General features: G+C 33.3%; 1 protein-coding gene across 1 annotated transcript in view; it reads left to right on the top strand.

Annotated features, from left to right (window-relative positions):
* Mgat4c (MGAT4 family member C) overlaps positions 1–27,508 on the top strand; it is a 259,134-nt gene that overhangs the window by 173,634 nt on the left and 57,992 nt on the right. Inside the window, exon 2 of the mRNA XM_047550822.1 lies at positions 20,814–20,863. The gene's annotated coding sequence lies outside the window, so the exon portion shown is untranslated. The remainder of the gene's footprint in view (positions 1–20,813; positions 20,864–27,508) is intronic.

The raw sequence follows: 27,508 nt of genomic DNA, 5'->3' as shown, positions 1-27,508 counted from the left end.
TGTAGGCTCTCTCTTTGCATTGCTGATAGTTTCTTTTTCTGAGAGAAAGTTATTTAGTTTGAATCTGTCCCAGTTATTGATTCTTCCTTTTATTTCTTGAGCTATGGGAGTCCTGTTAAGGAAGTCTAATCCTAAGCCAACAAGTTGAAGATTTGTATCTACTTTTTCTTCTATAAGATGCAGGGTCTCTGGTCTGATTTCAAGGTCCTTGATCCATTGTGAGTTGATTTTTGTGCAGGGTGAGAGATAGGGGTTTAGTTTCATTCTGTTGCATATGGATTTCCAGTTTTCCCAGCACCATTTGTTGAAGAGGCTATCTTTTCTCCATTGCATATTTTTGGCACCTTTGTCTAGTATGAGAAAATTGTATTTATTTGGGTTTGTGTCCATGTCTTCTATTCTGTACCATTGATCTACCTGTCTATTTTGATGCCAATACCAAGTCTTTTTTGTTACTACTGCTTTGTAGTATAGTTGAAGGTCTGGTATTGCGATACCCCTTGCTTCATTCTTCCTGCTAAGGATTGCTTTAGCTATTCTGGGTTTCTTATTCTTCCAGATGAATTTCATGATAGCCCATATCATTCTAAATGGTGAAAAACTGAAAACACTCCCCCTAAAAACTGGAACAAGGCAGGGATGTCCTCTTTCACCGCTTCTATTCAACATTGTCCTCAAAACTCTAGCCAGAGCAATTAGACAGACCAAAGAGATTAAAGGGATACAAATAGGAAAAGAAGAACTCAAACTATCCCTATTTGCTGATGACATGATTATATATTTAGAGGAACCAGAAAATTCCACCAGAAAACTTTTAGAACTCATAAGTGAATTCAGTAAAGTAACAGGATATAATGTTAGTGCTCATAAAGCCAATGCATTTTTATATATAAGTGATGAATTTTCAGAAAGAGAAGTTAGGAAAACTACCCCATTCAGAATAGCTTCAAAAAAAATAAAATACTTGGGAATCAACCTAACAAAAGATGTGAAAGACCTCTACAATAAGAACTACAGAACACTGAAGAAAGAAATTAAAGAAAACCTTAGAAGATGGAAAGATCTCCCATGTTCTTGGATAGGCAGAACTAATATTGTCAAAATGGCCATACTACCAAAATTCAGGACTTTTTAAATTTTTTTTTATTTAGCTTTTAATTTTTCACAGACTGCATTTTGATTCATTGTACACAAATGGGGTTCATCACTTCATTTCTATGGTGATACACAATGTAGATTCATACCATTCATGTAATCATACATACTTTTTATTCAATGAGTTTTTTAAAAATAATGACTTTTCTTCTTGCCTGATCAGCTGTTCTTTTTGTTTGTTTGTTTGTTTGTTTGTTTGTTTTTTGTTCTCTTTTGGGGACTGAACACAGGGGTACTTAACAACTGAGCCATGTCCACAGTTCCCTTTTATATTTTACTCAGAGACAGGGTCTCACTAAGTTGCTTAGGACCTCGCTAAGTTGCTGATGATGACTTTGAATTTGAGATCCTCCTGCCTCAGTCTCTATAGCCACTGGGATTAGAGGCATGCTTGATCAACATTTTAAAAATGGATAATTAACTGCATTATTAGAACTTAGCATGAGGATTTTGATTTTAATTGATTATGGATGTGGTGAGGAGGTAGCTAATCTAAATGTGCTCTGTAATATATCCCTGAATATTGTTGTAAATTTTGATTATTTTTTTCTGGAAATATCTTTAGGAGCAAATAGAGCTTCAAACTTTCAATTCATTCAAAAATATAAAACAAGAGATCTATAACCTGTAAAAAAGAAACCTGTCACCTATACCAATAAATGTTAACAAGAAAACTGTCACTATAGGACATCACTTTACACTAAAGTTGAAATTTGGGGAAAATATGTGTTATTTAATATCTTGGTTAAATCTATAAACAAAAGATTAGTGAACTAACCTCCTTGTAGATTCATTCTTTCCACAAATTTTTTTTTTATTATTTTTATTTGGCTATTAAATTTTTACAGACTGCATTTTGATTCATTGTACACAAATGGGGTACATAATTTCATTTCTATGGTTGTACACAATGTAGATTCATACCATTTGTGTAATCATACATGTACATAGGGCAATGATGTTTGTCTCATTCCACCATTTTTCATACCCCCCTCCCTCTCATTTTCTTCTACATATTCTAAAGTTCCCCAATTATTCTCTCATTCCCCACCCCCAGCCCCATTAAATATCATCCTCCACTTATCAGGGAAAACATTCGGCCTTTGGTTTTTTGGGCTTGGCTTATTTCACTTAGCATGATATTCTCCAATTCCATCCATTTATTTGCAAATGCCATAATATTATTCTTCTTTATGGCTGAATAGCATTCCATTGTGTATATATACCAGAGTTTCTTTATCCGTTCATCTGTTGAAGGGCATCTAGGTTGGTTCCACAATCTACCTTTTGTGAACTGAGCTGCTATAAACATTGATATGGCTGTGTTACTGTAGTTGGCTGATTTTAGGTCCTTTGGGTATAAACTGAGAAGTGGGATAACTGGATCAAAAGGTGGGTCCATTCCAAATTGTCTTAGGATTTTCCATACTGCTTTCCAGAGTGGCTGCACCAATTTGCAACTCCACCAGCAATGTAAAAGTGTGCCTTTTTCACCACATCCACGCCAACATCTATTATTGTTTGTGTTCTTGATAAAAGTCATTCTAATTGGAGTAAGATGAAATCTTAGAGTTGTTTTATTTACATTTCTCTAATTACTAGAGATGTTGAACACTTTTTCATATATTTATTCATTGCCTGTGTGTCTTCTTTTGTAAAGTGTCTTTCCAGGTCCTTGGCCCATTTATTGATTGGGTTCTTTGTATATTTTTATATGTATTGTTACTAACAGATACATATAAACAATCAGGAAAAAAGACTCTAGTCCTTGAATAGTTTGTAATCTAGTGTGAGAAGACAGATAACAAATAATAAATGAATAAGATAATTACGTAGAATGTTAGAAGATGATACTTGTAGAAAAGAAAAAAAAAGTAGATTTAGGAATGTTAAAAGGCCTCTTTGTAGGGAGGAACTTCTGCAAGTTTCATGGTTAGGATGGACTGTGTTGTGAATGTATTTGAACAGTAACTGGTGGTGTGTTAGACCCCCCAGGACTACGTAGGAAGGAAGGAAGGAAGGAAGGAAGGAAGGAAGGAAGGAAGGAAGGGCTTAGAAGGGAGAGAGAAGGAGGAGAATGAAAGAAGAATGGAAGGAAGATGAGGGAAAGAAAAGAAGGGAGGTAGGGAGGAAGGGAAAAAAGAAGGAAGGGAAAGAAAAGGAAAAGCATTCAGCACAAATTTCTTGTATCAGAGCCTCACAAATATGTTCATCAAACACCAAGAAAGAAGGTGTGACTGCTGCAGAAGGAGGGACAGGAGATGAAGTCAAAGAATGAACCAGATCAATACAGTTCTTTTATACCTTTGCGATTTGCTTTTTCTTTTTTCTTTTTTAAACTGAAGATTTAATCCAGGGGTGCTTAATCACTGAGCCACATCCCAGCCCTTTTTATTTTATTTTTTTAAACAGGATTTCTCTAAATGGCTTAGAGCTTCCCTAAATTGCTAAGGCTGGCTTCAAACTTACGATCCTTCTGCCTCAGCCTCCTGAGTCACTGGGATTACAGGTGTATGCCACCGGGCTCAGCCTAATTTTATTTTAAAAGCATTTGGAAAATATTAGATTTTATGTAGAAGAACTTATTTATCTGACTTAGATTTTAATGAAGTCATTCCAGTTAATTTACTTAGAATGGATTGGGCAAAGGAGAGGAAGCAAATTTACAGAAATAAAAGCATGGAGATGAATTAAAAATATTAGTTAAACCCAAGTAAAGAATCACAGTAGCCTGAACATGGCAACATCATTACTGAGTCCTTATGGTTATGGACGGTATGTATTTTATAGATGGGATCAGTATACTTCCCTAATTGGATATAGAATTTAAGATAGAATTAAAAATCACTCTAAATGTCGTGAGTTACTAGAAGAATAGAGTAGAATCAACTAAAACTGAGACTATTGTGTACATTTATTTATCTACTTGCCAACCCATAGTTCACACTGTTCACACCCCCTTATTGCAATCATATTCATAGAAAATTAAGATTGTAAATGTTCTCACTACAGGTACTAAGTTTCTAACAAATATTCTAAGTAAAATCCAAAACATATATATCAGCATTGCTATTGCATGTACTTTTTGAGGAGTAAATCTGTATTACACCAGCTTTGACTTGAGTCAGTATCTTGGTAGGTAGGGTATTTTTCATTCAAGAGAAAAAGAAGAGATTTGTGGTGAGATGGTTATCTAAAGAATACTAAATAGTGAGCCAGAGACACTAAAAAGTCATTTTTTTAATTCCTCAGAGAACTGAAGACACATAATTAAGTGACCAAATTCCAAAAAAGGGTCTTCCCTCACTAGAATAAAAGAATCATACAGCTGTTTCCATCCCTGAGGCACCGCAGTAGGATGAGATGATCTGCCATTGACAGGAAGGAGAAAGTCCAATTTGTAACAAGGTATTAGTGATCACATTTGGTTTGGAAGGGTGAAATATAGTTCAGGATCCTCCCTCACAAAACAACTCTGTGTTATTGACCATGCCTCTTGCAGAAGCCTTCTCCAATGCAGGGCCCATGTTAGGAATGAAACAATGGGGGAAATTCTTCCCACCTTTCTCCCCTCCAATTCTAGATTGACTGGGATTTTCCTGGCCAATAGCATGGAGAAACACCCATCCATCAGGGGTTACCCTGTCATCCCTACCAAAATCACTTCCTGAAAGAAGAGTATTTGCTGGGCTGACTTCCACAGATGCAATTGCTCTGAAGGTGCAGAATCCAAGCAATAAATGTCTCTATTTCTTTTCTTAAGTCATTTGTGTCTTTTCTCTTTTAATTAACAGCTATGAAATAGCAATTATACAATTATTCACTTCAAAGTATTATTGAATTTTAATTTTAGGACAGAATTTAATAATTAAAGGCGATATGATAATTAAAACTATATATATATATATATATCCATTATTCCCAGTTAATACAACTCATTAGGTTGCACTGCTTTTCAAGCATTGCATCATGATGTGATTAAATAGACAAATAAGCTATAATGTGTATTTTGCATGATTCAAAATTTAGACAGATTTTCACCTTTATATAACATTTCTATTTCCTGAAAATTAATTAAAAGATTGTGCAAGACACTTGAGCTTTATGAAAATATTTTACTGGTTTACATAATCAAATAAAAAGGCTTGGCGGTCCTGGGAAACACAATACTGAAAAAAAAATATTTTTTCTTTCATTAAATGACAATTAAGAAGAGGTCAATCTGTCTAGAGGCCTATCTTTGTGCATGAAAAAGTTTATTTTAGATCTTGAACTATAAATATGTAGTCAAAGGATAACTACTTCCTTTGGGGGTTAAAAATGTTCTAGCTCTCTTTTTATATTATACTTATTCAGAGTAGATAACCATATTGCAAGTTTACCTCTCCAATTCTAAGACAAAAGAAAAAAATAGTTTTCAAAGAAGATGCTTTGTGTCATTCTCTTGTTTCTTGCTTTATTTCTGTTCTTTTCTCATTCTCAACAAGACCTTTCTCTTCTATTCCCCTGGTCAGTTATAGTGTGTTGATTAGACCGTGTGGGGTGATAATTTAACTCTACTTGGTGTTAAAGCCCTGTGGAGGTTGCTCTGATGTTCTCGACACAAAGAGTTGGTCACTTGAAAGGAGCCTATGTAAAGCCTTTGCTAACTAACTGCACAGAACACATCAGATAGTGGTGTTTTAAATAAAAATATTAAGGCATATTCCTTGTACAAATTAATGGATTTCACTGTGACATTTCCATACATGCATATATGGTGCTTTGATCTTATCCCCCCATGAGGCTTTCCATATGCTCCATCTGCCCTTATAGCATGGATCTACATCTTGCAGAAGGGAGGGAAGAGGTGGGTGGGGACCAACTGCATATCACAGAAGAACAGAGAAGACAGGTGAGTTTCCAACCCACATAAAGAAAACTGACAACACTGAAAGCTCAGCTCTGCAAAGCAATTATTGTTTCCTTCTGAAGGCCGAAAAAGTCAGCAAAGGGATAAAAAAATATGTGAACAGAGATAAATAGAGGATAATAAAGAAAGGGTTAGTTTGAATGTTAAGACATGTTAGATCTTTCCGAAAAAGGGAGAACCGTGGTGTATGAATTGAATAAGATGTTCATGTAAAGTGTTATATTCTTTAAATCAAATTGTATTCCCCCCCCCCAAATAATGTAAATATCTTTGTAAATGTCTTATATAGACCAAAGACTATTTATTAATGAGACGGGACCTGGGGAAAATTTGAGGACAGAGATTGAAAATAGAGTATGTTTTTACATCTAAAAAATCAATAAAATGTTAAAATAGATGCTTAAGCATATTTTGACATAGTTGAATTAACTCATCTTCTTATTAAGATGATAGACTGTCAAAAATGGGCAGAGACATTATCTGCATTATATATCATGAATTAATATAAATTCAAACCTAGAAGATATACTTTTAGCCATGGAGAAATTATCAAATCCCTTGTGATCTCACTTTTCTAAAATGAAAAGTAAGGGTAGTAGCAAAAGTTTCTGTGCTTACATGATGATAATATATTTAAAGCATTTTTTAGGTTTAAATAACTAAATTAAAAAAAAATTGTAAGCCTTATTGAATACTATCATAAAATTCCGAGAAAAACATTTCTCAGTATTTACATGCCATTGAGTTCATTTTGCTTGCTGAAAGAGGTCCTGGGAGAAGTTTGAACATTCATCTGGCATGATGTAAAATGTTTTTATAGAATTTGGGGGCATATATACTGTTTACACAAACTACTAAAGAAATATAAAGAACTCATCTTTCTCAGAAGGCTTTTAAACTTGCATTATCTTTCTCTAGCAAATTTATATGCATCAAATATTATGAAAGATATTACATTTCTCTGAATAATTCAGGTCTCAAAATCCCATTAATACCTAAAATATCTAGCTACAAAACCAATTCACTGTGTTAATTTCGTGTACATTTTTAATAGTCTTTTTGTCTTATAAAGTCCATCTAAGCAGAGGCTTTTTTAATGTCTAAGTAAGAAAGTCAGTTGATGTAGGTTAAAATCTAGATATGAAAGCCCCCACATTTAAACAAATCTATAATAATATATTATTTTAGAAGTTCAGAAATAACTACCATATCAAAAGTGTTTTCTCAAATAACAGTGTATAGGATTCAAAATTCTATTGGAGAAATCTTACTATTTTCTCTAAAAATTCCAATTAGTGGATAATGCATGTTAATTTTTTACACAACATTTTTTAATACAGACTTATGGGTTAGACGGTCAGTAGAGAAAAGGAAATATACCTCACCAAGTCTCCAGTGTTCATACTTCAATTTAAATTCAATAAAAAATTCCATTGATCTTTAAGGAAGCTGTAACTATCAGAAAGCGATTTGTAAAATAAGAGGAATTAACAAGCAGCCAACCAAAAACCAATGTTCTGTTATTCAGTAAAACATGGTCCTGAAATTTAAAAGCCATGCATTAGAGTCAGTGATGGAAATTGTGAAGGAGAAAAAGTGAATAGGTGTAAGAAACTAAGCTAGATACTTGTTGTGGATAGAAGAGAAGAAAAATGTGAAAACAGCAATGGGTTATATGTATACAAAAACCATCAAATAATCTTCATCACTATAATCAAAAGCAATTAATGAATGTTTCAGAAATTTATGTCATGTGGAATCTACAAATTTATAGAATTTTTAAGATCTAAAGTATATGAAGAAAATTCTATATTTTTCATTAAATTTGTATAACTCTAGTGTGATGTTACTTTAAAATAAACAACTTTGATTTTGAAATCAAGGTAATGCAGAATTTTTTTCCAAATCTTTGCATGCTATATTTGCTTATTTATTTTTTTATTCCTATATGATTGCTTTCAATATATCATTTCATATACCGCATTTCTAAGTTAAAATGATTTTTTTTCTCAAACCGACAACAAAATTAACTCAGAATCATTATAACATAATAGAGTTAATGAGTAATTGGCAAAATAAAGGCTTCAGTGAATACAGAACTAATTAAAATTATTCAGAAGAAAGTCTAGAATAATATTAAAGAAAAGAATATCTGTTGAAACTAGTGATGTAGCTAACCTAGTCGATATTTTACATGGCTAACAAGTATTGATGAGTGACTATTTTCCTCTGGAAATGACTCATTGGCTCCACTTCCATTTGTGTAACCTGGTTGAGGATGTTGAGGATTTAGGTGAACAAACTGGGGATCAGGGGAATGAAGAAAGGACTGATCTTTAGGTAAGAGAAAAGAAATATCAAAAGATACTTAAATCACCAGCAAAGATCAAATGAAAAGAAGATAAATCCCCCTCTGTCCCTATTCATTGGAGGTTGACAAAGATCTAAAAGTTTGATGCACCCAGTAGCCAGCTACACTATGAGAAAAGAATCATTCTCACATACTTCCAATAATACTGTGTTTGCATGAGTCTTGAAAGGTGTTCCTTTTCATTCATTCGTGGTAATTGTTCACATTTCTACTACCATAATTAAGTAGACAAATCTTCGAGGGAGCTAGTTTAGTTGGTTTTATAGACAGGTGATATTCTCTCATCAGTCTTTCGAAGCTACCTCATCCTCAACAATGGCACTAATACAATGTGTGGTTTATATATTCTTTTGATTTCTGTGTATTCATTCAAGTGTTCTCCTTATCATTTATGTCTTTATTTCTTTGTGCCTAATACCTATGTATAATTACATCTAATATATTTTCTTGTCTCTTACTCTTTTGCATTTTTTCATTAGTTTTATGAATATACCTTATTCCCCCAGCTAGATGGTTAACTCTTTGAGGCCCAACATTAATCTTAGATATTTTAGTATCAGCCAATTTCTAACACAGTGTTTTATGTAAATATAAGATCAGTAGCAGTGGTTTTTATAAATGATCACTCTTACCCCAAATATCATCAAGAATTATGACAGAGCATGTTGGTTGGCCCTGCCTAAATGAGAAATATTCAAATCTTTTAATGGGCTTAATGAACACCTACTGCTTGTTAACAGTGCACAAATGCTGAATAGAATAGTATTATATTCTGTTTCAAAATAAACAGAGCTCTACAAATATTCTGTGAGATGAGAAAGATGTTAAATAATCACATGCAATTAAGTAATTGAGATAAGGGCACTGAAGAAAATAAATATAGTTGTTTCATATAGTTTTAAACTCCAGATTTTTAGTGAAGAAAAATATTTCTTCACACGCCAAGATTTTTGCTTTCTGATTATGAATTAAATACATTCTTCTGGAAATTATCTTTTCAGACATACAAGGGCACAACCCACAATTTCTTGCAATTCCAGGTGGTCCTGTGCACTATGTAACCCAGTGTGATTCTGATGTATGTTGCTGCTGCTGTTGATGTTACTATTGTCTTATTTCATTTTTTACTACCTTATTTTAATTTTTATGATTAATAAATATGAATATATTTCATGGACCGGATGATTTAAGATATATTCACATTCAAAATGGGTAAATCAAGCAAATAAGTTATGTATTACCTCACATGCTTATTATTTTACTTTTTTAGCAATTTTCAAATATACAATACTTATTAACTATGGTTACCATGCTATGCAATAAATCTCAGACTTTTTCCTTCTATCAATTGATATGTGGTTATTGGTACAAAAGGTATTTTGTATCCTGTGAACATTTCCCAAACCCCATCCTCAAAGCCAACACCAACTCCATTCTACACTCCACTTCTATGAATTTAACATTTTTAAACTCACATATAAGTGAGATCGTGGTATCTTTCTGTGCCTGGTTTATTCCACTTAGCATAATGTCCTTTAGGTTCATTCATGTTGTTGCAATTGACAGAATTTTCTTCTTCAAGTTCAAAAAGCATTGTTGTTTAAGTATAAAACATTTTCTTTATCCATTCATCCATTGATGAACACTGAGGTTGACTCTGTATCCTGGCTTTTGTGAACAATATTACAATGAATATGAGACTGCAAATATATCTTCAACATACTCACTGAACTTCCTTTAAATACATACTCAATAGTAGGATTATTGATCATATTGTAATTTATTTTTAATTTTTTTGAGGAAACTGAATATTGTTTTTCATTGTACCTATACTAATTTACATTCCCACCAACAGTAGGCAAAGATTCCCTTTTCTCCACATCTTCTCTGATAATTACCACCTTTTGTCTCTGTGATAATACTATTTGAACAGTGTGAGATGATAGCTCATTGTGGTTTTACTTTTCGTTTCCCTGATATTAGTGATGTCAAGCATTTTCTCATATATATGTAATCCATGTGTATGTCTTCTTTTAAGAAATATTGATGCAAGTATTTTTGACCATTTTTAAATTGAACCATTTTTTACTTGCAATTGAATTGAATTCCTTATATATTTAGAACATTAACTCCTTATCCGATAAATGATTTACATTTCTCCTGTAGATTGCCTTTTCCTTTTGGTGATTGTATCCTTTGCTATGCGAAATCTTATTAGTTTGATATAATCCCATTTGTTTACTGTTTGGTTGTGTTACCTATACTTTTGGATCTTCTACAAGAAGTCATTCATAAGAGTTTTGTTACAGAGTTCTACTCACCCATTTCTGGCTTTCAAAGGCAATCCCTAGAGCACTCTTCCCTGTTTTACTTTTCTGTGGTGAATAATGCCCAGAGAATACTCAGTCACAGTGTCATAGAGGAACCCTGCATGGAACCCTCAGTTCAGCTAAGGCAAGTCATGTTATGCTCAGCCAAGGGGCAAAACAGGTGATCTTTTCAATTTGAAATATTTGAAAAGGGTTAGTCTCTTAGTCATCTGATCCATAATGAGGAGAATTTCAAGGTTGAGCTAATGGTTTTCGTTATCAAAGGTAATAAGGCAGTGTTCTAGTTACCAGACCTCCTTGTAAATGTTTAAGCAGAAGAAACAAAAAAGTCATTGCAGCTAATTATTAAAAGTTTAAACAACACATATGCATTCACACGTGTAGGCTGAAATAAGCTGGCAAGAAACTGACACTCTTCATAGTTCCCCAAAGATCTTTCACTTTGCTTGGCTGACTTTGCAGCTCCAGTAAAATGCAGCTAGACTCCAGTAAAAAGAAATGAAGTGAACACTTTGCCTTCTTGTACCTTTGCTGCGGTTTGCTTTTCACCACTCTGCTTATAGAGATGAAATCTATTACTCGGCAGGCACTGCTTGCACAAATGAAAGATAAATTTTTCTTCTAGATGGGACAGATCAGTGAGACTCATAAAATATTAATGATGAAAGCTCTGGGAATTAGATATATCCCTGACCATAGGTTTCTCTTGACAGTGAAGCACAGTCAGTTTAACCCCCTTTTTTTTTTTATATAAGATTCACATCCAGAATGATATGAAGGGAAGAGAATACATGATTTAAGATTCAGATAAGCATAGATTTTTGAGAAAGGTAATCTTTCTGTCTTTCATTTTCTCTCATGTTTTGTGTTCCTTATCTGCCATAAATTTTGCTGAGTGATGTAGTGTGGTCGATTTGATTCTTGAAACTATTCATGTGCTCATGGAGGGAATTGCCTAGGAAGAACACAAGAAGTATATATTTCTTAATGTTTAATTTAACATACAATATAGTAAATGCTAACATTCATGTGATTAAAGCAATTCATGTACCCCCAAATCAAGAATCCATAGGATGTGTGTTCATATATCCATAATGTTAATTAAAGACTTCCCTTTTGCTGATTAAGATAGTGTTGTTTGCAAACATTTCCATAACCATTATAAATTTATAATGCTTTTAAAAATCACTCTATTAACTGCTTGATCAATTACCATAGCTGAAATTTTTCAACATATTTTAAAAAATTTTATAGAGAAACAGAATTTACACTAAAAAATCTAAAGATGATAAAAATGTATATTAATTTTATCATGGCCACCTGATTAAATAATACACATATTTATAAAATACATTTATTTATTATATATTAAAGCATTAAAAATAAATCTGAATAATGTAATTTATTTAAAATAATTCAATGATTTTGTTAGAAATTTATAGGTCTATATAAAATATAATTCCAAATGTTTTAAAAATTCTTTGAGATAATTATTTTGTTATTTTTGAGACATACAAGCAAGATGCATTGACTTGTCTCCCTTACAAAAAGGCACCAAAACAAAGAAAAAACAGCTATAATCTTACTGGAGTGACTGAGGCAGTTCTCTGGAGATTAGCAGAGAAAGGACAAAAATCTCTGAACAATGTGAAGATGTAGGACAACACCACAGAACTCCTCTCATACTCCTCACATACTCTCCTCTCTACCCAGATCTGCTCAAAGTCGAGAGAAACTTCCCTGTGGAAGGAATAGATAAGCTTCAGACCTCCCAAGAAAACTGTCCACATTGTAGTTGCCCACAGGAGACTCCTACAACTTTCAAAATTCCCAAACATAGTTTGCAGAGTTGCCTGGAGGTCAGGTGGTTATAATGCCACAGAGTAGGAGACTAGGTTGTATATTCCTTCTGACTTAAAATCAGTACGATTCAGTGGGATCTTGGGGTTGGGCACATTACTAGAATACAACCCACTCTGGGGCCGGTAGCCACAGAGTATTTCTGTTCTTCATACTCTGCTGTCATTTCATCACATTCACATGAATGGCTACAAGCCCAGAACCCCAACTGCTGAGAGTATTGGTCTAGCAGAAAAATCTTAGATTATGGCTTCTAAACTCAGATCGTACCCTATGTCCTAGGTAATAGAAGAACTTGCGAAGAGAGATACATAGGTGATCCATAGATGGCAGCCTATGTATAACAACCGAGATGTCAATTCTGTCCTCCTGGAGAGCCCTCTGCACAACCTATGCATACCCCAGTTGTAACCCTGTCCACTAGAGAATCTACCATATAGTCACTGAACCATTATTGGATCTACAGTCACCTAAAGCTGGCAGTGGTCTTTCTAACCCCAAAACCATACAGCACCATTACATTTGTAAACACATGCAGCTTAGGCAACTGACATGGACATGGAAAAGAAATACATCTAAAGAAACTGTGCAGAGACCACACTATTGAGACAGACCACACCATAAAAGCTAACACGCCAGACCCAGTCAGCACTTTAGCACACATATGCAGGAAAATTTCTCTTCCTATGGGGGGAAAAAAAAAAAAAAACTTCATAAAATTGAAAAAGGTAACCATTGTACTATATAAATAGACACGTAGGGACACACAGTCACACACGCAAAATATGACATCACTAAAGGAACACTAATTCTCCAGTAACACAGTAACAGAACCCAAATAAAGTTATGAAATGCCTGAAAAATAATTATCAATATCTATCTTGAGGAACCTCCCCAAATTAAAAGAGAATACAAATACAAACAAATAATTCAAAAAAATCAAGAAAAACTTCATAATTTGAATGAGAAATTCTATGAAGAAGTAGATATCATAAAAATAACTAAACAAAAACTTTACAACTGAGGAATTCAATGAAATAAAATATATAATTAAGAACCACAATAATTATAACAGATGAAATAATTTTTGAACTTTAAGATGAGTATTTTGAATTAAATCAGACAGATGGAAGAAAAAAACTAATACTGAAGAAAGCTTATGTGACATATAGGACACCATTAAGTGAATGAATATTTGCATTATTGGAGTTCCAAAAGAAGAGATGGTGAAAGACAAAGTATTTTTAACCAAATAGTAGACAAATACTTAAAAAATCTTGGAAGATAGATAGTAATTCACATCCACAATCCTTAAAGAAACTCAACTAAACTTCACCCAAAGAGATTTTCTCCAAGGTCCATTTATAACCAAATTGTCTAAAGTCAAAGACAACGTGAATTCTGTTGTCACTTACAAGGAGTCCTCATTAGGCTAACGACAGATTTCTCGACAGAAATATTTCAGACAAGGTGAGAATGGAGTGGTATGTACAGAATGCTGAAAGAAAGAAAAATAATCTGCCAGGTAAGAACACTACAACCACAAGACTATCCCTTGGAAATGAGTAAGGAATAAGGTCTTTCTCAGATAATCAAAAATTGTAAAAATTTATCACCACATTACAACTGATACCACAATAATACAAATGATCATTAGATACTACTATGAAAACTATATGCCAACAAATTGGAAAACCTAGAAAAAAATGGTTGAAGTCTTGGTCACATGTAAACTACCAAGATTTAACCACAAAGAAATAGAAAACTAAGAAGACCAGTAATGTGAAACAAAATTGAAGCAGTAATTACAATCTCCCAACAAGAGACCTGAATGGCTTCATGGCTGAATTTTACTAAATGTAACACCAATGATTCTCAAACTAATCTCAAACAATTGAGAGGAAAGGAATTCTTCCAAACTTGTTTTATGAGACCAGCATTGTTCTGACAGCAAAACCAGAAAAGGACAGACACAACATAAAAAAAAAAAAAAAAAAAAAAAAAATATTAGTATCATGAATGAACATAGACACAAAGATTTTTAACCAAATACTAGCAAATCAATTGAACAGCATATCAAAGGGATTAAATAGTATGATGAATTGGGATTTGTCATAGGCATATAAGATTGTTTCAACATAAGCAAATACACAGACATGATATAGCACATCAACAGAATAATGGACAAAAACCATATATGTATGCCAATACATACAAATAAGTTATTCAATTAAATATAACATCCATTCCTGGTAAAAATGCAACAAATAAGGTATAAAAGAAACATGCCAACATAATTATAGCCATGAATGGCAAGCCCATAGCTAGGATCATACCAAACAGGGAAATTTGGTAGTATTTCCACTAAGATGCAAGATGAGAATCTTCACTTTTACTATTCTTATTCAATATAATACTGTAAGTCTTAGCCAAAGCAACTAATCAACTTAGAAAGGGAAAGAAATAAAAGGACTCCTAATGAGACATAGGAAGTCCAACTATTCCAACTTGAAGATTACTTAAGCTTGCATGTATAATACCCTTTTTAATTCTTCAGTACTAGGGATTGAACCCAGGGGCATTCTCCACTGAACTACATTCCTATCCCTTTTTTTTTTTTTTTTTTTTTGTTGTACTGGGGATCGAACTCAGGGCCTTGTGCTTGCAAGGCAAGCACTCTACCAGCTGAGCTATCTCCCCAGCCCCCTATCCCTTTTTAATTTATATTTTAAGACAGTGAGTGACTAAGGTGCAGAGACTGGCCTGGAACTTGGTATCCTTCTGCCTCAGCCTCCTGAATATTTGAGATTACAGGCATGTGCCACTATGCCTGACTACATTCTAAAATTCTTAGAGTTGATAAGCAAAGTGAGTAAATTTGCAGTGGCTAACATGGGAAAAATCAGCAGTATTTCTATTCATCCATCATGAACTACTTGAAAAAGAAATCAAGAAGTCCTACTTACAATAGTTGCAAAATAATTAAAATACCTTGGAAAATGTAATCAAGAAAGTGAATAATCTCTGCAATTAAAATTCCAAAAATACATTGATGAAAGAGTTTGAAGAGGACAAAGGAAAATGGAAAGACATTTCATGTACATGGATTGGAAGATTAATATTGTTAAAATATCCATACTCCCCAAAGTAATCTATAGATCAAATGTAATCCTCAACAAAATGTTAAGGATATTTTTCCTAGAACTAGAAACCATGATCTTAAAATTCATGTTAAAACAATCCTAAATAAAGAAAACAAAGCTAGGGGGCATCACATAACTACATTGAAAACATACTACAAAGCTATAGTAGTCAGAGCAGCAAGATACCGGCAGAAAAATGGACACAGAGACCAATGGAACAGAACAGAGTTGTTTATCAACTCTAGGAGTTTTAGAATGTAGTCAGACATAGTGGCAAATGCCTGTAATCTCAAATATATATATATATTTGAGAAAATATATATATACACACATATATATGTATAAATTATACATGTAAATAGATACATTATATACACACGCATATATGAAAAAGAATTAAAAAATACCATCTTTCACCCCATAAAAAGCAAAATTAAACTAAATTTAAAAATCAACTGAAAGTGTTCAAAATAACTCACATTTAAAACATGAAACTAACAGAAGAAAACATTAAAAAAATGTCTTAACTCTTTGGTCTCTGCAAAGATTTTTCAGTGTTATGACCTTGAATCACATACAGTTAATGCAGAAATTGTCAAATAGAATTGCATCAAATTAAAATGTTTCTTCACAGCAAAGGAAATAACAGTGAAGACACAACCTACAAGATGGGAGAAATATTCAGAATATATAAAAACTCAATCAACTCAAAAACAAAAGAACAAATAATCAAATAAAAAATGGGCAAATGATTTGAATAGACTTTTTCCAAAAGCAGGCACACAAAAGGCCAGCACATACAGTAAAAAATTCTAAACACCTCTAATCATCAGGTGTTATGGCTTAGATATGACATGTTCCCCAAAAGCTCATGTGAGCAACACCAATGCAAATATGTAGAACTCAAGTGATTGGGTCATGACAGTTTTAACCTAATCAGTGCAGTATTCCACTGATATGAATGAACTGGGCAGTAACTATAGGCTGGTAGGGTGTGGCTGGAGGAGGTAAGTCACTGAGTGTGTTCCTTTGAGGTTTATATTTTGTCCCTGGGTAGCGGAGCTCTCTCTGCTTCCTTGTTACCGTGTCACAATCGACTTTTCTCTGCCATCCCCTTCTGCTATATTTTGCTTCACCTCTGACCCAGAGCAATGAAGTAGGCCATTTATAAATTGAGAATTGTGAAATGTTGAGCCAATATAAACTTTTTTTTCTTGTATGTTGTTCTTCTCAGGTCTTTTGGTCACAGCAATGAAAAATCTGACTAAAACATGATGGAAATGAAAATCAAAAGCATAGTGAGTTATCATTTCACCCAATTAGAATGACTAGTATAAAAAAGACAAAATTCTGGTGAGGCTGCTGTGACAGGGAAAATGCACTTTTGGTGTGAATATAATTTAGTACAATCATTAGGGAAAACACAATGAAGGTGCCAGAAGAAAGAGAGAAAGAGAGAGAGAGATGCCGTGTCCTGCACAATGGTCTTAAATTCAGGTTCCCAGACTGGACAGTGAGGGGATGGAGAAAATACTAACAGACACACAAATAGAGAAAAAGTTGGGGCCCAGTGGATCACTAAACCTTGATAGGGAAATAATGGCCACAAGCAAGCTTGGCATGTTTATTATACAGGTATAAACATCAAAAGAATTTATTGTGAGTTGGGGATATAGCTCAGTTGGTAGAGTGCTTGCCTGCCAAGCTCAAGGCCCTGGGTTCAATCGCTAGCACACCAAAAAAAAAAAAAAGGATTTATTGAGAGACAGTATATTCAAGATAAACAAAACCCAAGTTGAGTGCATAAACAGCCCAATTAGTACTGTCAACTTGTGTCCCTAATTCTCTACCCCCAGGCAGCTAGCATTTGAACCCAAGGGTAAGAACTGATAAATCCATAGCTGGCACAAAATTTCCCTTTGAAAAGAAGACACCACAGCTGCTGGGCAGTCTCAAATCAAGTCCACACTGAGAGTTCCCAAGAGAGGCATTTCCTCTGTCTCCAGACAGTTCAAGGACCATAATTCATTCACTGCTCCCAACAGAGTGAGGGAAAAGAAAAGAAAAAAGAGAAAACAGAACTACCATATGGTCTAGCAAGTCTATTATTGGGTGTTTATTCAAAGGAAAGGAAATCAGATCTTGAAGAGATATCTGAATTCCCCTGCTCACTGTAGCATATTTTCAATAGCCAAGGTATAGAATCAATCTATATTTCTTTTGTTGAATTAATTGTTAAAGAAAATATGCTATATATACACAATGGAATACAATTCAGTCATAAAAAATAATGTAGTCCTCTCATTTTCAGCAACTCTATAGAACTATGGAACACTATGAAATAAAAGAAGCAAGACCCAGAAAGATAGTACATGTTTGCACTTTTATGTAAAGCTAAAAAGTTTATTTCCTAGATGTTGAGATTAGAATAGTTTTTTAAAAACAATTTTTATATGTTGATAGACCTTTATTTTATTCATTTATTTATATGTGGTGCTGAGAACTGAACCCAGTGCCTCACACATGCAAGCCAAGTTCTGTACCACTAAGCCATCCAGAGGTTTGAAAGAGGTGGTAATGGGAAGAAGATGGCTAAAGGGACAGGATACAGTTAAGTAAAAGGAATAATTTTATTATTAACATGTTCAAATACTAACACACTTTAATGTTTTATTTAAAATGTCTAATGTTAGCACAGTAGGGTAAATATACTTGGAAACATTTAATTGTCTATTTCAAAATAGTGAAGTGTTTCCAATGCATAAAAAATGATAAATGTTTAAGTCCATGACCACAATTATTTAATCTTTATACCTTATATACATATTGAACTATCACACGGTAACCCAAAAATACATATAATTATTTGTCCAGAAATTTTTAAATCAAACTATTTTAATGATTCTAAAAAATAGAAGAATTTTACTATCTTTTTTTAATAATAAAACATCATAGAGGGGACTGTCACCCCAAAATGAAAACAAAACAATTAAATCATATCCATTTTAATTGTAGATCCCATTGCAAAGATCATCTAAATTACTAAATATTAATATTCAGAAAAAATAAAGATTCTTTTTCAATTCATACTCTATTTCTCTACCTAATGAAGCATTCTTTTGATAATAATTTCATTTTATATTAAAATACTTATAAAAAGAAAATATATAATTCAATCTGAGGAAATTATCTTTGCTTAATTACCCTTTACTTAATTGAACATCTTATTTTATATAATTTTTTTCTCCAGTACATTCCCATGATATTTTCCTCAGTATATAATAAGATACTATCAGCAAAATGTAATTTTCATGCACTAGGCCAGAGTTCCTAAGGTTCTATGTCCATAGTGTTCAAAGTGTTTTAAATCAAAATAGTTTTTATCATGCTAAAGAATAGAAGTATTTTTACAACGTTCAAGTTTCCAGTTGGTGATATCAGCACATTCCATTTGATTAAACAGCCTTTTAGAAAATTCATGAACTATTATTGTGAAACTCAGAGTTCTTAAAATGTATTGTGAAAAATGTTTTTTACTAGTAAGTGGAGTTGGAAAACATGTCCATTAATACACATATGATCTGAAAGGATACTTGAATATTCTCAGAACCAATTCTGTTTGCATGCCTTATCACCTGTTAAACATCTTTAGTGCCTGGATCCCCTTCATCTATGTGTTTTAGCCATAAGATTGAAAACACAAACTCCATAATTCAAATACCTGGTTGTGGCCACATACCAAATGCTTGTCTGGAATTCAATCTAATACTGCTATAGCCTTTTGCAGGCCACATTTCTTGGGATTTATAGCTTGCCCCTCTAAATCCTGCCTCTTTTCTGTCTCATATCAATGATTGGTTCTGGTTGAAGGTCCTGTTCCCTCTGTTGTGAAATGTAGCAAGTTAGCTATAATAACCCCATGTTGAAAAAATATGTTTATTCGAAATGAGAATGCCAAAAAACTAATATTTTAAAATGTCAATCTCCAGTTGCAACTATTCTAGCTGTCTGTAGAAGGTATAGAAGGAAAAAATAGGTGAAAAATGTGTAAATTATTGAGGGTGCATTGATCATAGAAGTTGACCACCACACATCAATATAGAGATGAAAAAAGCTGATGGAGATGTCAGGATACCTGGAGAAATCTATGCCACAAGAGCATATGAATTTTCACAACTGACTGTTATCTAAAGGAATAAAAGTTTATATAGCATCAAACTCCAGGCAGGACCATTATTGGTCCTCCTCAGAGGCACCTCAATAGCCCAGAGTAGCACTGAATTTTTAAAATACAAATAGTACTTGTATATTTACAGGGAAAATGTAATGCAAAATAATAACATTCATTCCTCAAACTACCTTTGCTTAAGGAAAATGCACATGATTTTAGAGGCATGTTATCTTTGGAGACTTTTCTTTACATATTCGTTGTATTATAGTTGCACAGTTTTCTTCTGAATTCTCTTGTTAACATAGTTTGGCAGACATTCGATAGCAAACTGTGTTCCAGGCAATGAATTTATAATGCTGTAACAGAAACAATCTCTTGAATGTTGTAAACCCTTATATATGATGAAAAAATCAATAACGGATAAATGTGTAACAAACTAGCCTATGTACTTTCTAGGTGAAGTATAGTTGAGTAACATGGACAGATTATTTTTTAGGGCAAATAATCCTGTGCTTATGTGCAATATTATAAAACATTTAATTCATTCACTAGTAGGGACAAAATCAATGGTAAATATTAAAATATAATTATATTCATATATATATTATTATACAATACATAGTCCATTTAATTTGACTGATCTTAATGCATAATTTAATTTGATACAAAGAAATAATCTGCAACATACATATACAAATAAATTGTTGAGTTGTTTATTCTGTATTTTTCTGTTCATTTAGAAAAATAAAGATGTGCATATAATCCAATTACAATGGAAATGGCAAATTTTATAGAATATTGTTCATTCTTCATTTATAAATAATGAATCAATGGGTTGTTTTTGTGATCTTGTTCTTCCTCTTTTTTTCAGATAATCATCAGTGTCTGTAGAGTACAGATTATGACAGCTTCTTTCTTCAGGTGAGATTTTTGTATCACTTATCCTGGTATTCTTCTACAGTTTTTTATGCACTATCAAAAATATTCCATAAATAAAATTGTCTTGGAGTACCTGCATTTGCCTAAATTGAGGGCATTTTCTCATTATTTTTAACATTTGTGATTGTTTTAACATTTGTGATTGTTTTTGTTCAACCATACTATTTTTTCAATAAGCTCTAGAGGATGTTTCTTGGATATTTCTAAGTACAAAGCATACAAATTGGTATTTTTTTATTAAACAGAGAATAAAGTCATCGGACAAAAATAAAATATTCTTATTTAACTAACACAATTAAGGTATCTCTCAAAGGGTACCTGCAACGTATGCATGCATAAATACACCACACACACAGAGACACACACATACACACCACACAAATCATACACACACATTAATATCTTTTTTTCTAAAATACAAGTACATTATACTGAGTTAATTCTCATGAGTACCCCCAGACTCTTGTGTTAATGTTATATGTGTCTTTGGCTGTCTTCATAATTATTCCAAGAGTTAGAAATTATTCTTATTGTATAATGAGCTAGTTATGTTAGTTTGACTCACATATTTACCACATTTTTCCCCATTTTCTTCTTATCAGATATTCCATCTGATCTATCTGGTAGAAGTAAATTCTTTGGAATTATCTTTAGTGAAGATTTTCCAGTTTTTCACTGAGAATATTTGTACTCCTCTCTCACTCTTGAAAAAAAGAGAAAATATTTCATGGACCATGAGTCTGACTCAAAATTTTTCTTATACCATTAAAGATTTTATTCCTTTATTTTTCTGGCTTCCAATAACTAGTTTCTTTAATAGCTGCTTTTTTTTTTTAATTTGATCTTTTTAGATATGCATGACAGTAGAGTGTATTTTGATATATTATACATACATGGAGTATAATTAATTCTAATTAGAATCCCATTCTTGTGGTTGTATATAATGTGGAGTTTCACTTGTCATGTATTCACGTATAAACATAGGAAAGTTGTGTCTGATTCTTTCATTTCCTATTTCCATCCCTCCTCTCATCTCTTCCTGTGCCACTCTATAATCCAATAAAATTCTATTCTCTCCCTACCCTTTATTGTGTGTTAGCATTAACATATCAAAGAGAACATTCTACCTTTAGTTTTGGGGGATTGACTTATTTTATTTAACATGATGATCTCCAATTCCATCCATTTACCAGCAAGTGCCATAATTTCATTCTTCTTTAAGGCTGAGTCATATACCATTGTGCTTACGTACCACATGTTCTTTATCTGTTCATCTATTGAAGGGCAGGTAGGTTAGTTCCATTGCTTACCTATCATGAATTGAGCTACTATAAACATTGATGTGACTGCATAACTATAGTATGCTCATTTTAAGTCCTTTGAGTATATACTGAGGAGTGGAATAACTGGGAAAATAGTGGTTCTATTCCAAGTTTTTTGAGGAATCTCCATGCTGCTTTCCATTGTGGTTACACCAATTGGCAGTCCCACCAGCAATGTATGAGTGAATATTTTTCCCTACATCCTCACCAACATTTATTGTTACTGGTATTCTTGATAATTGCCATTCAGATTGGAGTGAGATGAAATCTCGGTGCAGTTTAGATTTGCATTTCTCTAATTGCTAGAGATGTTCAACATTTTTTCATAATATTTGTTGACCAATCCTGTTTCTTCTGTGAAGTACCTGTTCAGTTCCTTTGCCCATTTATTGATTGGGTTATTTGTTTTTTGTTTTTTGTGGGGGGTAGGTATTAAGTTTTTGAGTTCTTTGTATATTCTGGAAATTAATGCTCTATCTCAGGTGCAGGTGGCAAAGATTTTTCCCACTCTGTAGGCTTGCCCTTCACATTCTTGATTGATTCCTTTGCTGTGAAGAAGCTTTTTAGTTTTATTTCATCCCATTTATTGATTTTTGATTTTACTTCTTGGGCTTTAGGAGTATTACTGAGGAACTTGGTTCCTAAACCCACATGATGGAGAATTGGGCCTATGATTTCTTCTGTTAGGTGCAAGGTCTCTGTTCTAGTGCCTAGCCCTTGATCCACTTTGAGTTCAGTTTTGTGTATGCTGAGAGATAGGGGCTTAATTTTATTTTGCTACATATGGATTTCCATTTTTCCCAGCATCACTTGTTCACAAAGGATATCTTTCTCCAATGTATGTTTATGGCACCTTTGTCTAGTATGAGGTAACTCTAGAGATGTAGGTTTTTCTCTGAGTCTTCTGTCCCGTACCGTTAGTCTTCATGTCTCCTTTGGTGCCAATACCATGCCATTTTTGTTACTATAACCTTACAGTATAATTTATGGTCAAGTAATACGATGACTCCTGCTTCACATTTTTCACTAAGGATTGCTTTGGCTATTCTAAGGCTCATGTTTCTCAAAATGAATTTCATGACTGCGTTTTCTATTTTATGAGGAATGTCATTGAAATTTTAATAATAATTGCATTCAATCTGTATAGGACTTTCAGTAGTACCACTATTTTGATAATATTAATTTTACCTATCTAAGAACATGGGAGATCAAAGGTCTTTTTCAACTTTTCTCAGTGTTCTATAGTTTTCTTGCAGAGGTCTTTGACCTCTTTTGTTAGATTGATTCCCAAGGGTTTTTTATGTGCTTGTTTTGTTTTATTTTTCTATAATGGAAATTTAATCCAGGGGCACTTAATCATTCATTCACATACCCCCAGTCCTTTTAATTTTTACTTTTTATTTGCTTTGGGCCTCACTAAATTGCTGAACCTGGAATTCAAGTTGCAGTCCTCCTGCCTCAGCCCCTTGAGCTGCTGGAATTTTTAATACTTGACTGCTTTTCATACTTATTAAACTTCTTGTGATTTGTGATCTCAGCATTTTTACATTCCACATGAAATAGAAGTCATGTGCCATTTGTGTTTCTGTGCCTGACTTATTTTTCATTTAACATTTTGATCTAGAGATCCATCCATGATACTGAAAATGACAAAATTCCAAACTTTTCTATGGACTTTGGTGTTCTAAAACTAGTTATGAGATGTCTTTTTTTTTTTTTTATGCATCCCACTTTGAATTATCTGAATGAGAGTACAGGTGTTTTTCACAAATTATGGAACTCTTTCATCATTAACCCTGCAATGTGACCTCTGCACATTTCTATAGCTTCTGTGCCTCTTAATAATTCTTTTAGACTATTCCATTGTTTCTCAGTTATTTGATCTATAACCAATTCACTCATTCAATCTGTCTTTGTGACTCATTTTAACTTAATCTCTTTTCGTATTTTAATTTTTATTATTTTTTGTGTGAGTGTGTGTTAAAAATTTGCATTTGAGTTTTTCACAAATTCAGTAGTCTCTTGTTTTTATGTTCAATGCAGGATTCTATTCTAAATGTGCTTTTGATTTTGATCTCTGTTACTGCTTGGAATCACTCATGATAACTTTTATCTCTTGTGTGTGGTTTTCTTGCTATTGCTGGTTGGTAGTTTTAGTTATGATTTCACATATGTGGAATGTTATCTGTGAGTATTCTTGGAGGCAAGACTTGAAGTTCTACCAATCACCCAGAAGAACTATCAATATCAACCCAAGACTTATGTTTTTGATCAAATAACATGAATTTAATCAGATCTCAGGTAAGAGCTGATTTATTTCCACAAATTCTTAATTTTGCTTTGTTTTCTTCACACATCACTCGGGACAAATGTGTACATTTTCTTTCAGATATTTCTCCACATGAGGTTTACTCTTATTTTAAGCAAGGGAGGTGGAGACTGTCTTCTATTATACTTTCCACTATGAGAAGGACACTCTGTTCCTTATGAAACAGTCAAAATGGAAGCTCAAGCATTACACAATTTGGTGGAAATTCTCATGCTGAATACTGACTTTGGTGATTACATGTCTATTAAGTCTCCTGCTTTACTTTGATCTTAGAGTTTGCAGATTTCTTTCTTTTATACCTTATAAAAGAGCCTTATAAAGCACATTCATGCATATGTATATATAATTTTATTTATTTTTTTCCATCTGGAAAATAAATAAACTTTAGCAATACAGATTCAATATCCTAGCTCAAAGCAGAAAACCAAGAATTTTTGGCTTTTAAAGATGATAACACTTGATGTTTTACATTTTACAGAAAGTGTAAAAAATAACACTTTTTTCTCTTTACTTTTTTGACTTAACTTCAATAAGTAACCTGTGCTAAAACTTAATTTCAAATTAATTTACTACTTTTACAAGTCTCCAATCTTTTTCTTCCATAATTCTAGTTTGCTTCTATGACTTCATTCTGTTCCCTGAAGCTTTATCACATTAATTGTACCTACCTATTCAGACTTGTCAACAGAGAAAATGGGCATGATCTTTGCTTGACTCTGTCTTTGAAGAAAGTAGAAAGGCATAATTTGTACCTCTCTTTTAATCTTTTATATTCTTCAAAGACACTATATTAATTTTGTTACCTTTGAGTTTCTTATAATTATCATTAATACATACTGTTTAACTCAATGGACAATTTATAAACCACCCATTCAAGTTTGTTAAAGAACTTGCCCATCAGGTAGTTGAAAAGGAGAGCTAGAATTGGATAGAACAATGCACAAGCCTGTTCTCTTTATCCATGTAAAAGAGTTATGTAAAAGCTGCCCTTGTGGGCATCTCCTGGCATAAACATTTCAAACACTTCCATTGACTAAATGTGGATGTTGACACTTTCACACTGGTTTAAATCAGCATGAATCACTTTTAGAAAACAGCATTACCATGTTCATTCACGATGTTCTTTACTAGAAAACCATTTTCAAACTTGAAAATGCTACATATACTATTTTATTTTTTTAAATTTTCAAAGAAAATTCTGTAGAAATATCATGACAAACTATTGAATTTGTAAAATTTGAATGTGTGAGTACCGAGCTCATTCTCATAACCTATTTTTAAATTTCATTTTTACCAGCAGTGTCTAGTAGCAATTAGAATTCACATTAATCTATATCTTCCCAAGTATTTGTAGTGTATGGGATTCATTTTTCCTTTTACTGCAATGATGGGGAGGGCTCTGTACTTGCATTTCCTTCTTCCTGCATTTCCACTACTCCAGCTAGCCAGTTTAGCCAAAGAGTCACTAGCAAAATATGAAGCAGAAGAAACTAGTTTATGTTGGGACTAATGACAGGTTGACTAACTCAGGCTGACTCCTTACTTCCTGGGGGTGAGCAAGATCAAGACCTCAAAGGCGGTTTCAAAAGTTAATGATGATAAATTGGACCACTGTCAGGGATTGGTTAACAACAGTTCCCCGAACGTGATCAGCTCCTGCTTGTCATATAGTCCTATGGGACTCTCAACTGTGAGAACCAACCTCCCCCCGCTTTGCTGACCTTTAAGCTGATTGGTTCCCGCCTAGCCTTCACCCTACGTAAAAGCTGTGTGACTTCCTCAATAAACAAGTTCCTGCTGTGACTGGTCTCCCTGAAGTGTCTGATTGTCCTCTGACCAGAGGGCTGGGTGCGGGCGGTCAGTGGGCCCTACCTTCCCAGGTCTGCCCTTGTTGGGGAGTGCTCCCTTCCCTTATCGCTAGTCGAGAAGAGCAAGGGGGCTAAAGACCCCAACAAGTTTAGTCAAAGTTTAATTCGTTAGCTTTAAAGGAGATACTTTGGTGACCTGCTGAGTGGTGATGTCAGCCATGGAAAACTTTAACTCTTTGGTAAGGCTTTCATTGCAGCAGATATGTGATCCCATATTATCTGTCATTCCTGATAGACAGGGACTCTTCAGGAATTGAGCACTCATTCTCACCTTTCATTTCATTTCTTTACATGAATTAGTGTAGTTAGTCATTTTCAGTTCAAAATATCCTACTTTTGGCCTAAGTATGATAAAATTTATGAGCAAGATAATCTTTCCAAGTACATCATCACCACAACCACAGTAGGATTCAACAACCTTCAACCTCAAACTAAATTTGGAAAAACCCTTGAAAGGACACTCTCTTAAAGTCATTTGTTTTCATGTTTTTATGTTCCATAGAAATTATCCTTTCGTATAAAATTGGCAGTAAGTATTTGCTTACAGATTAAATAAATGAATATTAATCAGTATTTCTTCCTGTGGACTAGAAATGGAATAAGCCCCATTTTTATTTATGAACTAATGAGTCCAAAAATGACTTAACATTGCTTAAGAAATGAAAAGTATGTTCACGGCCTATGGATTTCAAGGCTCTTAACTTCACAGTATGCTAGAAAAGTTATTTCATACAGAACAAAGCTCAGTGATTTTTCTTTGGGAACTACTTCTGTTATTCTCAGAATGGAGATATGCTACAGAAAGAAAAAAAATGTAGCAGTTTTCAATTTTTTCCCTCAGGGTCTTTTACTTTCTTAAAAAAATATGAGGAAAGCAAAGAGCTTTGCCTATGTGGATTGTATCTTTTAATATTTCTATTAGAAACGGAAATAGAAATTGTTAAGTATTTGCCATTTCCTTTAACAACAACAAAAACTCTTTACTTGGAACATAAATAGTATATATTTTTGAAAAATAATAAAACAAAATATAATAAGAAATGTAGCATTGGAATGCATTGTTTGCTAATATCTTTAATGTGTGAATCAACAGAAGATTGCAGATGTT

Source organism: Sciurus carolinensis, chromosome 4 (genome assembly GCF_902686445.1).
Source record: "Sciurus carolinensis chromosome 4, mSciCar1.2, whole genome shotgun sequence".
In the NCBI taxonomy this organism is placed as follows: domain Eukaryota; kingdom Metazoa; phylum Chordata; class Mammalia; order Rodentia; family Sciuridae; genus Sciurus; species Sciurus carolinensis.
Note: the sequence above shows the minus strand (reverse complement) of the source record. Positions and strands in the feature narration are given on the sequence as shown.